Genomic DNA, 18,931 nt, shown 5'->3' with positions numbered 1-18,931 from the left:
GAAGGGCAGTTGTGTAGAAGAAGGGAAAGAACCTAACTCTCCAATACAACCTTAGTCTCATGCATGTCACTTTAACAGAGTACATTGGAAGATTAAGCAGAATCCAGGATGATTCCTTTAAATTTCAAATACCCATTGATAATTCTTCCATGACTCCAGGGTGCTTTAGTTTGAATCCCTTTAGATTTAAAGAACATCCTTTCTCTTTCCCAGAAGTTTGGTTAATTACGGTGTGTGTGTGCAACCCTCTCTCCTATGCATTGCTTGGTGGTGGTCATTCTTGTGGTCATAATGTGTGTTGTCATCTCAATTCCCATCTGTTCCCAAAGATGCTTGTACCTACATCTTGTACCTACAGATGCTACAGCCTTCTCAGACTAATTCAACTGACACCATGGGCATTTCTAAATTGAATGCAATCATGTCTCATAAGCGAGGCTAGCTACTGGGGAGTATGGAGATAAAGACATAGTTCCAGGCCACAAAGTATTTAGGGTCATCTATGGGAGGCTGAGAATTACTGGGATAAAGGTTTTGCTAAAGCTGTGCATGGAGCACCACTAGAGCATACAAGGGAATCTGCAATCAGATAGTGACTGTCCAGAATTAACAAATCCAGATGACTTCCCCTCTGTGAATCTTTTAGATTTACAGAAATGTTCCATATAGCAGATGATGACCTAACAATTGTATCCATTTTTTTCCCCAAGTCCACTGAGCCCTACCAAATAGTGTAAAATAAAAGAAAACATTATTTCTAAAATACTGACCTTGGAGCTCTCAATAAGGTAGAATTTCAGGACTATGAAGGAAAGAGTAGAGAATCAAACTCAAAAAGCAGTTTATGGAACATTTTTTTTCTTAAGGGAAATGGTAGAAATTCCAGTGTCAACATATAAATGTCTTGGTAAAAATCAAAGGTCACAGAAATATTAAGTGCCTGGGGAGTTGGAGAAAGCTTCTCAGGGAAGATTGTATTTGAACCAGATCTTGAAGGGTGAGTTGGAACATATCAGATGGGAAAGGCTACTCCTGGAAGAGGTAAAAGCATGTTTTATGGCCTAGAGTCAAGGGAGATCAAGGTGTCTCTGGGGAATTCCAAACAGATCAACTTGGCTGGAGGAGAGAGATTGTGACAGCAAGTAGTTAACAATGTTTGGAAGTGGAGGGTTGAAGACAGATCATGAAGGGTCCCATATGCATCCTTAAAGAGCTTGAAGTGCAATCTAGGTTGTAAGAAAGGGAGAAGCTTGATCACACTCGCAATTTGGAAAGATTCTCTGGTCAATGATGTATTGAAATCACAAAATGGGAAGCCTTTGCGATGGTCAGAGTAAGGATCGTGAGGTCTAGACAAGGACAGGTGCTGCGGAGCCTGGTGAATCATTGGGTCTGATGCCACTAGAGAGTGAACAGGGTGACTCTGCTATTTTAAGACACTATAGATTTGCATGGCACATCTCAGCTTCCTGGTACATTATAGACTTTCCCTGCTGCTAGTGAAGCTCTGTTAGAGCAGGTAGGTATTACATCTCATTTTTCAGAGGAAGAAGCAGCTTCTTTCAAGTAAAGTGACTTGTTCAAGGTCACAGAGCCAAACGGTCGTGGTGGAAGAAAGACAGGAACGGGTGTCTAGAGTCCCATTCCAGTGCCCTTTGCCACAGGTGCATAAAGTTCTGCATAGTTCCTTCCTTATGTTATCATCCTGAAAGATATGGACCTGAAATCCTGAATTTGGACCACCCAAAAGTCTTTCATGTTACTTCACCTTTTCTCCATATCCCCTGTCATTTCCAGTCTTCCTTCCTTCCTGATCCTTTTTACAAACCTAGGGACTCAGTCTTCAATTTCCAATACTCTAGGTCTCCTGGCCTGTGATCTCAAAGCCCCTAAAATTTCTGACCTAGTAGGACCCCATTATATCATCCATATGGGGTTCCATCTTCATTTTTAAGGTCAAGGTATATAGTCTGTATATTCCTTTGATTACTTTTCAAAGTCACTCTTTGTGTGTCATCCATCCTTCTTTCCATAACTGTCTACTTTTTCAGAAGCCAAGCCCTATAAAAGTATTAAATTAATAACCACCTTTAAGAGTAATTAAAGGTGGAATATTTATAACAAATGTCTATGTTCCATCACTCCTAAAAGATTTTTTCCTCTTTCAGGTCTCCACCCTTCATTTTTCATTTCTCTAATATAATCTCGGTAACCCAGTGATAAATTTGCTCTATTATTGCCACTCAGGCCCCTTTGGCTCCTTCCCTTCTGTTGTTACACTACTCAGCTGGTTCCTTGGAGCCCCTCTGTCTGTGAGCAGATCAGCTCTGGTGCCCCTAAGCATTGGCTCTCAGAGGTGCTGCTGATTTAGTTGTCAAATACCAAAAGGAAAGTCAGCTATCATTAAACCCCAAGCTTTACAGATGGGAAAACAAAGACCCCAATAGAGAAAATGACCTTCCAAGGACACATGGCAGTGTGTTTTTGAGGAGAAATGTGTTCCAGGTCTGCTGCTATCAATCTGGGCTTTTCCTATTGTTTCATCCTGCCCTCTGCTCTACAAAGAAAATATTCATTTATGTGGTTCTAGAGCAATTACAGAAGTGGAAGGTATAGTTCCTGACTTCACAGTCTGGATTGGTGACAATTTAAAAGGTGGCAAGTGAAAGGACAAGGCCAATTTTCCATTTGTGAGAACCTGTGGAAGGTCAGAGAATATACCCAAGTGTGAAGGTTAGACAGGTTTGGAGGAGCTGACCCCAGACTTCAGGATCAGCATGTCATGGGTTTGGATCCAGATCTGCTGCTTACCAAATGAGTGAAGTTGGGATGCCTCCCAAAGTGACTGAGCTTCATGTTGCTCATAGTGTTGAAGACAAGACATAACAGGTATTCTGGGACTTAACTGGTACTCAGTAAATGGCAGCTGGGAGGCTTCCTTGGTGGGGATGATGGAAGAGATACAGAGAGCTGAATTATACATAGTCATGAAAGACAGGGACACAATCATCAGGTAGGGCCAAGACTTGGAACCAATGGGGGCTGAGATGATATGGACATTATGAGGGATCAGGGAGGAGACCAACCTGGTTGAACAGTAAGTTTTGGAAGAGGAGTCATGGAGGATGACCACAAAAATGGGTACAAGTGGGATTGGGAAAGGACTGGAACCTTCCCCAAGAAGGGTTTGAAATTCAATCCATTAATTCATATCAGGGTAGAACTGGAGGTACTCTAAAGACAACGTATGGGCCCTGATCTCCCATCTGAGCTCTGTGTCACCCTGGAGCTTGATGCAAGGCTAATAGCTAATTTTTGGTCAAATATGCTTGGGAACTTCCAGGTTAAACATAGCTAAACAAGGCTCTTTCCTCCAAACTTCTTTTGAAAAGTTATTATCTATTATAAATTGTTAAGAAATAAAAACATTGCATTTCCAAACTTATTTGATCACAATATATATATTATTGAAGTTTGTTTTGCCAACATAGAGTATAACACCCAGTGCTCATCCTGTCAAGTGCCCCCCTCGGTGCCTGTCACCCGGTCCCCCTGTCCCCCCGCCCGTCTCCCCTTCCACTACCCCTTGTTCGTTTCCCAGAGTTAGGAGTCTCTCATGGTTTGTCACCCTCTCTAATTTTTCCCTCATTTTCCCTCCTTTCCCCTATAATCTCTTTCACTATTTTTCATACTCCCCATATGAATGAAACCATATAATGATTGTCCTTCAGCACTGTTTTGTTTGTTTTTCCTAACTAAATACCAAAAGGTGTTGAGTATTATCCAGAGAAACAGGGCCAGTGCCTCCTGAATATGAGCTCGCCTCCCTCTCAGGCCACAGAAACACTGGTCTTGAGCTGCTTGGCCCCCTCTGATTGGGCAACAACTGCTCAGTGTGGAAGGGACTTCACCTGTGGCCCCTGCTTTCTGCATCTCCTTAGTTGCTTATTGTATTAGTTTCTGAGGATTGCTAGCAATGCCACAGCCTGAGGGGGCTTTGAGAACAGAAGTCTCTTGTCTCACAGTTGTGGTGAGTGGACGTCTGAGGTAAAGATGGTGGCAGGGTCGTTCCTTCTGCTGGTTAGAGGGGAAGGATTTTTCTAGGTCTCTGTCCTTGGCTTGGAGATGGATATTTTCTCTATGTCTCTTCACACGGTCTTCTTTTTTTGCATCTCTGTGTCCAAATTTCTCCTTTTTATAAGGACATCAGTCCCCCTGAATGAGGGCCTGCCCTAGCGACCTCATTTTCACTTGATTGACTCTATAAGGACCCTAACTCTGAATAGGGTCACACTCTGAGGGACTGGGACTTAGGGCTTCAATATATGAGTTTTGAGAGGAACACAGTTCAACCTGTAACGTTTGTGGACTTTATTCCCCCACAGAAGGCCAAAGGGGTGTTTCCAGATAGAGAAAGGCAAGGAAAGGTGCATGGCAGGCTGGCAGTCAGGAGCCTGCTTACAAGCGACTGTGCTGCCAAGTGGAGGTGGTGACACTCACTCTTCCCCAAACGCATGCTGAGTGCTCCTTCTTTGGTGCCTCTGTTCCTGCGGCCTGCCTCCCTCGCCATCCCCACGACACACCTGCATGCACTCATACATAGCAGGCACTTGATTAATTCATTGTATCACATTTTAGAAAAATACATGGCACATGGCATTTCCACTCTTAACATTCAATTTACTTTTTCAGAAGCTATTTTCATAGTGATTACAGGTTCATGAGATAATTTCTGCCTTTACATCAATCAGCACAAGGTTTGTGCACAAAGCACTTTGACATTTGTCATTCCATTTCTGCTCCTTCTGACAATTTTAGGAATGAAGTGGGGTAGGGATTGTGGTTCTGTGTTACAGCTGGGGGCCCTGAGGTTCAGGGAAGTAAAATATCCTCCCCTGGTGTTTGACCCATGTTGCTCAGGCACCCATTTATGCCTATCCCCTCCATGGCACCACATTGCTTTCCATGAAGCACTGCCTTCCATGGTTATATGTTCTGAGGCATCTGCCTTTTTATAGTTTTAATCCTTCTATCTTCTCCATCTCCTTCTGCCTATTGCCACCAAGTCCAACAAAATTTGCTTCTCCTCCCATCTCAGTGCTCACAGCACACCCCATGCTGGAAGCCATTCCAGTACTCCTCCATTTCTCATTCTCTGTGGGACTGGGTTTTAGACAGATCTAAAGCCTGGACATGTGGGGGTATGAAGCCCCCAGGAGACTGGTCTCAGTAATGGATAGGGGTTCTCACTGGTTTTCTGTATCCGGGGAGGCTGGTGGGTAGCTAAGTCTCTAGGAAAGGTGGGGGTGACCCAAAACAGATATGGCACAGTGGTGGTGGTGGTGGTGGACCTCTCAACTCCACCAGCAGTCCTGCCATCATCAGATCCCATTGTAGTGGTCTGGAATGTCAAGGAGGAGTTTGCCCCTTCAAGATGGAGGCCCCTGCTGAGGCACTTACCCTGTATGGGGTTCTTAAGGTGGTTCTGTACTTAAATGACTATGGATCCCTCCCCTCTGTCTTCTGGGGTCTTTCTATGACCCCATCTTTGGTCAACTGGTCCTATCCAATGCTTTCTATCCATCTCCTTTCTTACCACCTTAATCCTGACTCCTTATTTGTCCTTCCATCAGACTTGCCTTGCTCTGGTGTGCGTGGTCTCCCTGCCTTCATCCTCTCCCACCCCCCCCAAGTTTTTTTGTTTTCCTGTACCCATTTCAGTTCAGTTGAATACATAAACCTGTCCTGTCAGCTGCCCCAGCTTCATCTCGGCTCCAGCCACCCTAAGCCAGGCCAGCCGCTGACAGAGACATGCTTTTTCTTTCGTCTAGTATTTGTGTATGCGGTTTCTTCTGCCCAGAACACTCCTTGCTGCTCATCTCCCCCAACTGGTGACTCATTTTTCTGGTTCATGGCTTCTTCTCCATCAGGACCCAGCCTAAATACCCTGTCTAGGCAGCAGGGCTGACCTTCTCCAGACAGGGTGAGTTGCCTCTCTTAAGTGAACACATTGCCCGGCACTTAATAGCCTGTTTACGTGACTATCTCACTTTCTCAGGGCAGGACTTCACTGTTTCACATTGTGTGTCCTTAGCCTGGCATAATGTAGGAACTCTGTCAATGTTACTAGAATCACCGACCTCTCTGTTGGGTTCTGTGCTGAGCGCCAGGTGTTTCTGACCTTAAAAATACTCACTGCTGGAAAGATTATCCCGAAGCACAATTGACCAGGTCATTTCTCTGCTTAAAAGCATGCATTACTGGCACCCTCGGAGACCAGTGTGGTGTGTGAAATGCCCCCAACCTGGCAAACTGGATGAACTGATTCCTCCTCCGTGTACCCAGAGTACTTTATGCAGGCCTCTCCTGCCAACTCTTATCCCATCAGCGTCAATTTTCTATTTTATATCCTTTCTCTGACCAGACTCTAAATTACCCCTGGGTTTCTCTTGTGTAGCATGGGGCCTAGAACCAAGTAGGTGCTAAACAAGTTCTCACGATTACATTGCCAAAGGGTCAAAAGGAGAGAAGGGGAAAAAAATAGATGTCCTGCTATGGACTGAATGTTTGCACCCCCCATAATTCATTGATGTTGAAACCCTATCCCCAAGTAATCCATATTAGGAGGTGGGGCCTTTGGGAGGTTATTAAGATTAGATGAAGTCAAGAATCACTGGGGATGTAATGTACAGCATGGGGACCATAGTTATCCATACACTGCACCATATCTGTAAAGTTGCTAAGATCTTCAGTTTTCTTACCAGACACACCCACACACCCACTCGCAAGGTAGCTAGGTTAGGTGATGGATGGATGTGTTAGATAATCTTTCTGAGGTAATTGTTTTGCAATATAGACATATTTCAAATCATCAAGTTGTATACCTTCCATTTGCACAACTTTGTATGTCAATTATATCACAGTAAAGCTGAAAAAAATTAAAAACGAAAATAGTTTATATTGAGGTTAGTCTTAGTATATTTGAAAAACTAATTTTTAAAACAATGGAAGGGATTATATGAGTAAGAAAAGTAAAAAGTATGGAATAATGGCGGAATCCAAACACCTAAGTTTAAATTCTGAATCTCACATTCTGTGATCTTGGGTAAATCACACCTCCTATCTGAGACTCAGTCTCTAGAAGTTAAGTGGGATTGAGGATTATTTAATAATTACATCAAGGTCTCTGGAATGTTTACTATGTGCAAGGGACTGTGTTAATTACTGGAAGAGGAGGAAATACGTTAATAAATCCAGGTTACACTGAATATTTTCTTCCAAATATTAGATGGTATGATTCTATGAACTCTCCAGGTTAACAGTACAGTGGAATTATGTAGCTTTTAGGAACTGCAGTGCCTAACTAATTGGCAGACACACTCATTATTTGCCACTAAAAAATGTTGCCGGGATGCCGGGTGGCACAATGGGTGAGCGTCTGCCTTCGGCTCAGGGCATGATCCTGGGGTCCCAGGATCAAGTCCCACATCGGGCTCCCTGCAAGGAGCCTGCTTCTCCCTCTGCCTATGTCCCTGCCTCTCTCTCCATGTCCCTCATGAGTAAATGAATAAAATCTTAAAAAAAAAATTCCAACTTCTGGGATAAAGGTAGGTTCTACTCTGGAAATGTACATGAAGTTGTGAAGAAATTACACTCTTAGTGGCCCTTTGAGCTCTGCTCATGTGTAGAACTGAGGCAATAGAGAGGCTCTTTGATACAGGTATAGAAGGCTTGCTGCGAGCATATCTGGCTGCCCTTCATTCTGAAGGCTTTGGTGAACCATTGAGAGTCTCTGGTTAGAAACATGACTAGAAGCTCTGCTTTATAGCATTTCACTTGATGACTTATGCAAACGTTTCCAAGTATGGAACGCAAAAGCCTGGCAAATATGCTAATAGCCTCATGCCAAGAATGAGTAAAGAAGGAACACAGCGTTCGCTAGCCGTAATAAAACCATAAAAAGACTCACCTTTGTGTTTCCTTTGTTGAGGTTGGTGTGTCCAGAGAAGGCAGCTCTGCCGAGAGGTCCCTGGCTCTGTGTTTTCACACTAGTAGAGGCTAGGTCTTACCATTCTTTATTGGGCTTGAGATTCCAAAGAAAAGGACTGCATCACTAACACACTTTCAGAGTAAATGAAAGTCACCTTCCACTTTAGGTTTAGACTCAGCTGCTCTGAATTGAGCCCCTCCTAGGTGCTTGGGCCAGGCCTGACCACACTGTGTCATCCTTCCTTTCTCCACACCTTGTTCTCCCCACGTGTCAATAAGGGGTTTGAGCTCCAGCTCTGAATTCCATATTTCCCTGGGGGAAGTGGGACTCAGGGTCCCTTAAAGACAGCTGGAGCCACTCCCCCAAACACTGCAAAAACAGTCCTAAGCAAAGAAGCAAAATCATCTTGGCTTTAGCCAAGGAACTTTTGGAAAAAAATCACCTCCTCTTTCTGGGGCTCAATTTCTATATGGTAAAGTAGGGTGTTGGAAGATGATTTCTTGGAGTACAATGCCTCAACTTAACATTCAGTGGTTTGGGGTCCGGGATATCTTCGATGCTGCCTGAGAGAAATAGCAATCCTGCAGTTGGATAAAAGGAGCAGTGGCCATTGCAACCCATCTTCAAACCAGTAGAGAGTCTCCTCTTTTCTGTGATAGAATTATGTTTGCACATTGAAAAGGAGGTGGAGAAAGTAGAGAGAGACCAGAATAAGCAAGAAGGCAGAAGGGCCTGGAGACACTAAATCCACAGTCCAATGACACTCTGGCTGAAAATAGGAGACCAACTTCCAAGACGAAAATCAGCAGAAAATCTTGACAATCAGATAATCTGTCGCTATGACAATTGAGTTTCAAGTCTTCTAATTGAGCGCAGCCCTCTGTGGGAGTGGGTGACACACAGCAGCAGCATGAACAGCAATCACCCTGCTTTCTGTGCTCCGGGAAGTATTTTGAGCCCGTCAGCAAACCATCCATCTGCTCTGCCTTCCTCCTTCCTGAAAAGTGCATCTGCAAGAAAGCCCAGGGCTGAAGGCCAGGAGAGATGTGCGCTCAAAGCTTCCAGGTTCCTTTGCACTTAGATGAGGGTCAGCGATTTCTGAAAAGAGCTTTTTGCTCTTCCTGGGAGTAGCCGTAGAAAAAAAGGCAAATGCTTCTTGAAGCTTGCAGAGGTGTACGTGTAAATGTTCTGCTGAAGTAAGCTACTTGTCTACTTTCTCCACATTACTCTGGGTGGAAGAAGGCCTGTCATTCTCCCAGAGCCCTCTGAGGCATTCATGCAGACACAGGACATTTGGAATTTCCACAGATGCATGAATTGTCGCAGGATGAATGAAGGCACTTACTAAGTGGGTTATGAGTCTTCCCTACCTTTCCCTTGGCCATTTACTCCATTCATTCACAAATATTTTGTTTCTAACTATGTGACAAATATTACCCACCCTCTCAGCTCACTCCCCATTCCTTCCAGAAAGTTCCAGAAGAGCAAATATTTCTGTCAGTTTTTTTTTTATAAATTAATTTTTATTGGTGTTCAATTTACCAACATACAGAATAACACCCAGTGCTCATCCCGTCAAGTGTACCCCTCAGTGCCCGTCACCCATTCACCCCCACCCCCCACCCTCCTCCCCCTCCACCACCCCCAGTTCATTTCCCAGAGTTAGGAGTCTCTATGTTCTGTCTCCCTTTCTGATATTTCTCACACATTTCTTCTCCCTTCCCTTATATTCCCTTTCGCTATTATTCATATTCCCCAAATGAATGAGAACATACACTGTTTGTCCTTCTCCGGTTACTGTGGCCAAGTTCAAAAAGGGTGTTGCCTGAGTTCTTCTCTGGGATTTTGATGGAATCTTGTCTCACATTTAGATCTTTCATCTATTTTGAGTTTATCTTTGTGTATGGTGCAAGAGAGTGGTCCAGTTTCATTCTTCTGCATGTGGATGTCCAATTTTCCCAGCACCATTTATTGAAGAGACAGTCTTTCTTCTAGTGGATCGTCTTTCCTCCTTTATCGTATATTAGTTGAGCATAAAGTTCAGGGTCCACTTCTGGGTTCTCTGTTCTGTTCCATTGATCTATATGTCTGTTTTTGTGCCAGTACCACACTGTCTTGATGAACACAGCTTTGTAGTACAACCTGAAATCTGGCATTGTGATGCCCCCAGATATGGTTTTCTTTTTTTAAAATTCCCCTGGCTGTTTGGGGTCTTTTCTGATTCCACACAAATCTTAAAATAATTTGTTCTAAGTCTCTGAAGAAAGTCCATGGTATTTTGATAGGGATTGCATTATACGTGTAAATTGCCCTGGGTAACATTGACATTTTCACAATATTAATTCTGCCAATCCATGAGCATGGAATATTTTTCCATCTCTTTGTGTCTTCCTCAATTTCTTTCAGAAGTGTTCTGTAGTTTTTAGGGTATATTTTGAGAACCATTTGAATGGTAAATGGTTCTCCAACCTTTTATTTTCAGGTTGTAGGTGTCCTTCTGTCTAAAATGAGTCTCTTGTAGACAGCAAATAGATGGGTCCTGTTTTTTTATCCAGTCTGAAACTCTGCGCCTTTTGATGGGGTCATTAAGCCCATTCACGTTCAGAGTTACTTGAACTTCTTCTTAAAGGGGAGTTTTAAGAGTCCCCCTTAAAATTTCTTGCAGAGCTGGTTTGGAGGTCACATATTCTTTCAGTTCCTGCCTGTCTTGGAAGCTCTTTATCTCTCCTTCCATTTTGAATGAGAGCCTTGCTGGATAAAGTATTCTTGGTTGCATGTTCTTCTCATTTAGGACCCTGAATATATCCTGCCAGCCCTTTCTGGCCTGCCAGGTCTCTGTGGAGAGGTCTGCTGTTACCCTAATATTCCTCCCCATGAAAGTCAGGGACTTCTTGTCTCTTGCTGCTTTAAGGATCTTCTCTTTATCTTTGGAATTTGCAAGCTTCACTATTAGATGTCGAGGTGTTGAACGGTTTTTATTGATTTTAGGGGGGATCTCTCTATTTCCTGGATCTGAATGCCTGTTTCCCTTCCCAGATTGGGAAAGTTTTCAGCTAGGATTTGTTCAAATACATATTCTGGCCCTCTGTCCCTTTCGGCGCCCTCGGGAACCCCAATTAAACGTAGGTTTTTCTTCCTTAGAGTGTCATTTATTTGCCTTAATCTGTCTTCATGGTTCTTTAATTGTTTATCTCTTTTTTCCTCAGTTTCCCTCTTTGCCATTAACTTGTCTTCTATGTCACTCACTCGTTCTTCCACCACGTTAACCCTCGTCGTTAGGACTTCTAGTTTGGATTGCATCTCATTCAATTGATTTTTAATTTCTGCCTGATTGGATCTAAATTCTGCAGTCATGAAGTCTCGTGAGGCCTTAATGCTTTTTTCTAGAGCCACCAGTAGCTGTAGAATAGTGCTTCTGAATTGGCTTTCTGACATTGAAGTGTAATCCAGATTTTGTAACTCTGTGGGAGAGAGGGCTGTTTCTGATTCTTTCTTTTGAAGTGAGGTTTTCCTTCTAGTCATTTTGCTCAGTGCAGAGTGGCCAAAAACAAGTTGTATTGGAACACGGGGAGTATCACTGGTCCCTCTAGCTGGTCTTCTGGGGGAGGGGCCTGTTGCGCTGATTCTCAGGTGTTAGCACTTGGGGGAGCTGCTCTGCCCCTGCCTGCTGCAGGGCTCAGCGGGGGTTGTTTACCCCGTGGGGCCCCAGGAGGAACAGTTGCAGTTGCTATGGCAACTCTGGAAGCCTGGATTCAGCCTCCGCAGGAACTACGGGGCTCGGGGCTCTCGGTTCTCCGTCCGCAGGGCCTGGAGGCTCCGGGGCGGGGCCGCTGATCTGCTCAGCTCCGGGCAGGAGCGTCCTTGCTGTCCTGGGCCCTCCCGGCCTCTGCCTGTCCCGGGGGAGGCCGGATCCTGGGCTGTGTCCCGGCGCCCTGTGCTCCGGGGCCTGCGCTGGTGGATTCGCGCTCCCGCCCCGCAGCCCCCTCCGCGGAGCCGCTCCCGAGCCCCTCCGAGCTGCTCCGGTCGGTCCCTCCGTGCGCGCTGCAGCCCTTAGGGAGCTCGGCGCACTCCCCCGGGGCGCAGGTGTCTGTTAGTGTCCCCGGGAGCCCGAGGGCATCCCCGCCCTCCTGGGTCCTGCTCCAACTCCCCGCGAGCCCCTTTCCGCCCGCCCGGGAAGGTTGGTGCAGCTCCTGCTCCTCCGGGACGGGGCTCTCCTGTCCTGGGGACACTCGCCCGGCCTCAGCCCGGCTCCTCGCGGGGCCCCTCCCCCTCGGAGGCCTTTTGTTCCTTTATTTCTTTTTCCCCGTCTTCCTACCTTGATAGAAGCGCGGACTCTTCTCACTGTAGCATTCCAGCTGGTCTCTCTTTACATCTCAGGCCGAATTCGTAAATTTTCAGGATGGTTTGAAGGTTATCTAGGTAATTTGGTGGGGACAGGTGATTTGCGGACCCTGCTCTTCCGCCATCTTGCCCCTCCCCCCTATTTCTGTCAGTTTTGTTCATGGCTGAATATCAAGTGTCTATAAAAATACCTGGCACAGAGGAGACTTCTATACACATTTAGAAGCCCTGGGGCAAAAGGCTGAAGGTGTTAAGATAAAGAGAAGATTGATCCCTCTCTTGGAGGGCTTGCTCTAGAGTGAAGGAGTCAGAATACAGGCAGACACTTATTGCAATTTGGTCTGTTGTAGAATGGAGGTATCTGTGTGGGAGAGGTGAGGATTCTGGTCTTTTCTGGGAATTTTAGACTTTCCTCAAGTGTTCAAAACTGGATACCATTCTCTGGGAGCAGCCCTGACAGTCCAGGGTAGGTTCCTAGAGAATGCCCGGTCTCTGTAGGGTCATGGGGAGTATTGTTGAATAAGTGAAGAGCGCAATGGAAGTGAGAACCTCCTCAAACCTGCCTAGCTGTCAGGCAGAGGAGGGTTTAGAATTCTGTCTTGTGGCTCCAGTGCATACAACCGGGGGCAGTTATTGGAAGCCTCAGGAAAGTACATTTCCTTTCTACATAAGTGAGAACTTTCTAGCAATCAGGTGTCTAAGGTATCAAGTTACTTTTCCTGGAGGTTCAAGCAGCAGCTGGAGATGGGGTAGCAGGGATTTGTGCGCTCCGGAAGATGCAGCCTGATCAGAGAGGTCAGACTCTGTTCCTGTTCCCTGCACCCTAGTTTTGTGGGGGTGCCACCTGGCTCCTGTGTGGGAAGCAGGAGGCTAAAGGGCTCTGCTGTGCTCTGGCATGTAGTAGGATCGAATACAATTTTCTTTCTTTCTTTCTTTCTTTCTTTCTTTCTTTCTTTCGAGAGAAAACAAGAGTGAGTTGTGGGGGAGGGGCAGAGGAAGCCAGAGAATTTCAAGCAGGTTCCACGCCCAGCATGGAGCCTGATGTGGAACTCAATCTCATCATCCCGAGATCATGACCTGAGCTGAAATCAAGAGTTGGAGGCCAAACCACCTGAGCCACCCAGGTGCCCTCCCCCCTTTTTAGTAGGATTTCATTTGAGTCAAAGATTCTCCAGATTTCTCTTCTTTTTTTCTTTACTGAGTTAGATAGCTGCATGTTTCCTCCCAGATCCAGTGGCCCGTGATGAGACAAAAGTCAAATAACACCAAGCTAGCATTTTGCATTGGTTTCTAGAATGTTAGGGCTGGGTGAGACCTTCGGCATAACCTCTAAAAGTGATTCTCAACCTTTTGGGTGTCTTTGACCTATTAAATAACTTCACAGAAACTGTTTCCTTGGAAAATGCCATCTATCCTTACAACAAATGTCTGTAAGAAGGCTCAGAGTGTCTGCATTTATCATGAAGTCCATTGAAGAACTGTCTATGATAGAACAGGAAACAGAAACAAGATGTAGAAACTAGATGGATAAGAGGTTGAATGAGGGTGGAAAGTAGAAGGACCTTGGATAGAATGGAAAGCCAGCTGTCAGGTCTGCCTGTGTCAGAACCACAAGTTGAAGGCCAGGCCAAGGCAGTGTGGCAGAGCCAGGCCCTGAAGGCACCTAACTGGTACACTCAACCCTTCGGGGACTTCTAGACTTCCACGCTCACACCATGGGACAGTCTGTACCCATGGTGAGGAAATGAGACTGTGTGTCTTCATAGGGGCGAGTGGTGACAGTGCAATTGTGAACCTCATGGGTCAGGTATCCTGCTACCAGCAATTGGCAGTGGCAGGGGAGACTCAGAGGGTTTGTGCCACCAAAAAGGCTGCCCTTGAGTGGAAGTTATATTCTGCTTTCTTGGTTATGCTAAGGAAGAGAATGGAGAGTGGAGAGGCTTCTATCGAACTATGGTTTCTTAAACTCTGTGTCACTCCAGTGGCTCTGAGCGTGGAGGATTGCCAGGAAAAGGGGCTCAGAGTTAATAGGGCAGCACATTTAAATGCTATGGACCTTAATTTCTTTGTTTAGATAATACAGATAATCACAGTTGCATTGTTTGCAGTTGTATTGACATGTTATCGAAGGGTTTGGGGGTTATTTGTTGCATGGTAAGCTTTGTCTAAGAGAAGGAGGCTGGGAGCCTAGTACTGCCTTGTCTTTCAAGTTGGATGGCTAGGCATTGGCCAGGGCAGGATAAAATCTGGTGTTTATGATAGTTTTCATGTAAATCAGTTGAGCTTTTAGAGAAATATTTTGCTGTTCTTTCTGTGCATGCTATCTGGTATTACGTGGAGATTTTGAGATCTCATTTTGAATAAGACTGATCGGGTTTCCAATTTCTGACTCTCATTAGCACAGCAACTGGTGTGATGTCATTTAATTTCCGTAAATCTCAGTTTCCTCCTGGGCATAAAAAAAACAAACAAACAAACACACACAAAAAAAAAAACTCTGCTTCAAAGACAAATGCCCTCCCCTCCCCAATCCTCCCCCTCCTTGTATAACCCTCAGAGAAGGGGCCTTGCTCACGTCTCCCTCCCCTGCCCTCCACCTCCCTGCCTTATTGTTTTGTTACTTTCTTTTTTTTTTTAATGCGAAATCTGCTATATATCAGGATTTGTCTTAAACTGGTAGCCTTTTCTAGGAGGTTAATTCACATATTTTATAACAATGTTATGGTTCTCAGCCCACAGCAGCAAGAGTCCTTTGTCAATCATCTCGTAGACTTTGAATTGCATTCCTATGTTTCTCTGTAAGATATTCTCACTAGCAAAACACTCCCTCCTCAGCAGCAGTGGTGTCCCTCACTTCCTGGAGAGAGGTTCTGGCCTTGGCCTGTTGGTGCCCTGGGATCCATTTCTCATCAAAAGATCAGCTACATGGTGGCAGGCTCCAGTCTGGTACCCTATTTCCTTCTAGTCTCATTCGTCGTCTGTTTCTCTCCAGCATGTCGCTCTGCCTCCCCCCGACCTAAGCTCCTCCAATAAATCACAACTCTGCATCTGCCCCAAGTTGGCTAAAGATGAGAGAAGACCATGGACACACTATAACTTATCAGGTCGGTGGCCTTTGATACCTGGTATGGGCACAGGTGGCTTTAGAGACGAGGTGACATGCTGCATCCATATTCTTGTGCCTTGTTTCTTCTTGAATGGTGTCATTGCCTTGAATAGACTTGATTTACCCCTGAAGCAGAGCCCTTCTTCGATCTACCCCCGATTGGCCATCAGGGGTACAATAGAGAAACCCAGCTTGGGTATAAAGACACTCTAATATCCAACTCACTGATGAGTCCACTCATAATTGCAGTTTCCAAGCCTTTACTTTTTCATTCTCATTCCTCCAAAACTGAAGAATAAAAATATGTACACATTTTGGTTGACATTGGGTCAGTTTGTGCCAATGGAAGTTTATTTATCTTTGTAGGAAGAGTAGAGAAAACTCGGACCCCTCTCCTAAAAAAAATCCCCTAGTTCTGCCGTGGTGTCTCCTGCACAATGTATAGTTTGGTGAGGGTGTGGCACTCTCACATTTAGTTTTTGTGCGATTTAGTATGTGTTGACTTAAACATTATATGCAGATCTATTAGTTCTCCTGATTGTTTCAGTAGAAACAGCCTAGAAATACTTGCAGGCTGGTGCTAATCTGGAGAAGGTTTGGGAGATGACATGCTGCATCTACACATTCACTTGTACTTTTGTGTCAGGAAGAGGTTGAGTGGGCCAGGGTTTTATTGACAACAGACTCCTGCATGAGGCCTTGATGCAGACTGGCACCCAAGGGTGGGCAAGGGGGAGGTCTAGCAGTAGTGGCAGGAACACGTGGGCATGATGAGGAGCCTGGAACAGACAGACTGGAAGGATCTGTGCCAGGTACAGCCAAGATTTTCTGCTGTAGAACTCTGAAATAGTCCAGGGATGCATTTCCAGCAAGCAGACCTCTGTAGGTTTAACCTGTTCTAATGGGCTGCTTAAAGAGAGAGGATTATTGGCCTGACAGATTAATACAACTACTGAGGAAAACCCTGACAACACCGATAATGAGTCCATCCATAAATATAATCTGAAAACTAAGACTCACCAGCTTTGAGCCAAACCCAAAAGCATAATAAAGGACCTAAATGAGCAACATAGCAAACTCAAGATGTGTAAGACACTTAAAAAAAAACTATTTATTATCTTCAGATTTGAGAGCATATTGTGTCAATATAATGCAAAAAGGCCAATGTTAAAAAAAAATGAGCAGTCGGCAAATAGCCAGACATAGGAAATTAAAAAATATTGTTCTGAAATCAAAATGAGTGGCCTGAATGAGGACATAGCTATAATTAACTGATCACAAAGATAAAGACTAGGGTATAGAATAAACAGAGGTGGCAAACAGGAGGAGCAAATGAAGAAATGTGAAGGACAGATCCAAAGGTTCAATGTCCATCCAACTGCAGGTCTAGAGAGAGAAAACAGAAATAATAAAGGAAATGAAGTCATGCCAAAGGAAAAAAAAAGGAAGATTATTTTCCGAGTTGAGCAGTTGAAGCTTCACATGGAAAGATACATTGAAGGCTGAGCCGGATTAATCGAAAAAGATAGATCCTAGATTAATGAAAAATATATATTTCAGAAATCCCTGGATAGAAAGAAAATCTTATGGGCTCCGAGAGAGAAAAATACATGCCATCTACAAAGAAACAAGCATTATACCAAAAGAGACTATTTTCATTAGCATCTTGGGGGAATAGATATGGAGCATTGTCTTTATGATTCTGAGAGAAAATGGTTTGAATCTAAAATTCTATATCCAGATGAACCATCAGTCAATTTAAAGCCAAAATAAAACACTTCCAGACATACATGATTTCAGAATTTACCTTTCACATACCCTATATAAAAAAAATTACTTTAGGAGCTATTTTAGCAGAATCAAAAAATAAATTCACAAAAGAAGATGGTAGGGTATAAAAAAGAGGGCATTACTGCATGGCCAGAGTGAATGAAGAAAGCAACAAAGAAATGAAAAGAGGTTTCGTTAGACTTTGTTGGTTGGAGTTCTCTCTTGTATAACATAGGACTTTTTTTTTTTTCTTCATGAATCCAGTTATACTACCTGGTTCTTTCTATCTTTGAATTAACCGATAGACTCAGTATGGAGGACTTACAGAAGTTCTAGATGAGGGTATTATAGTATTATAAACCTTGGCAGGGCATAAATAATACTTAACTAGTGTTAAGGTAATCAAGCAAGGAGTCCATCACACTGGGGTGGCCCTAATGTCTTGATAGCTTTGGACCCCAAACCAAAACCCAAAGTCAGAGTCAATGCATGGAATCAGAAAGGGAAACCCAAGGACAGCCAATCACAAATAATCAACCAGGCTTTCCGGAATAAGGGAACTGAGTAAGCTGTGGCCAATCAAATGCTTTCCTTGCTTTGTTTCTGTCTTCTCTATAGAACCCTCTCCTCTAGCTCTCCTGCAGGTGGGGCATTCTTAACTACTTTTGGTTTGATGCTGTCCTAATGGATCATTGCTCAGATAAACTTTTCAAACTTTTAAAATGTGTCTCCGTTTACATTTTAACACTAGTAGAAGCAAGAGGAAGAGGGGGGAGATGTTGAAGTTTGTAGAAATGTGTAATGCCTTCATCGTTTGTATCCCAATTTGGTATTGGAAAATCAAAAGCTGCTGTCTAAAACAGACAAAACAAGGAAGACAGGTTTAATTACATTATTTAACATCACAGGAGGCCCTTTATTTTATTTTTAATTTTTTTTTTATTTTTTGAGGGGAAAATTCCGTTCTATTTATTTATTTTTTTATATTTTACTTAAATTCAGCTTGCCAACATATAGTATAACATCCAGTGCTCATCTCATCAAATCACAGGAAGAGTTTTAAAACAAGATGTTAGTAGTGGCCACCCATGGGGAGTGGGACTGAGGGTTGAGAAAATGGGGTCAATTTTACTTTTCATAGTCCTCTGATAATATAAACATTGTTTTGATAGAAAATAATCTTTCCTTTGCTTTCTGTAAAATCTCAGACCATGGAGGTTTGCTAAATCCCGAGGTTTAAATTTCCCTGGGTATCTCATTACTTCAAATCAAAATGCTTTATAGGATTCTCTCATATGTGCACCCCTCAGAAACTAACCCTATTTTTTGTGTTGTTGTTCAATGAAGAGAAAACCTCACACGTTAGGCCTTCACTCTACGATTTACCTTCCATGTGGATAAATGTGGATATTATACGAACAAGGCTTTTCAAAATGAAATATTTTTATTTCTAGTAGCTAAAATTCAAGATGAAAGGCTGGTTGTAGAATTTCTAATATTGGGATAAAAATCATTGCAAAGCAGCCCCGTGTAATTAAAGAGATTATCATAAATGTAGCAGTGCTGGGAAAACAACTCGTGGATCATAGTCTCCTCTTACTGAATTCCCATCCATTCTGCTGACTTGAGACATCCTTCAGGAAACAGGCTCACCCCCCTGGGGTTTGCAAGGCCCTTCCACACAGGCAAGATCACTCATTTTTTTTTTAAAGTGGGTCATTTAT

The sequence above is a fragment of the Nyctereutes procyonoides genome, unplaced genomic scaffold, assembly GCF_905146905.1.
Source record: "Nyctereutes procyonoides isolate TBG_1078 unplaced genomic scaffold, NYPRO_anot_genome, whole genome shotgun sequence".
In the NCBI taxonomy this organism is placed as follows: Eukaryota; Metazoa; Chordata; class Mammalia; order Carnivora; family Canidae; genus Nyctereutes; species Nyctereutes procyonoides.
Note: the sequence above shows the minus strand (reverse complement) of the source record.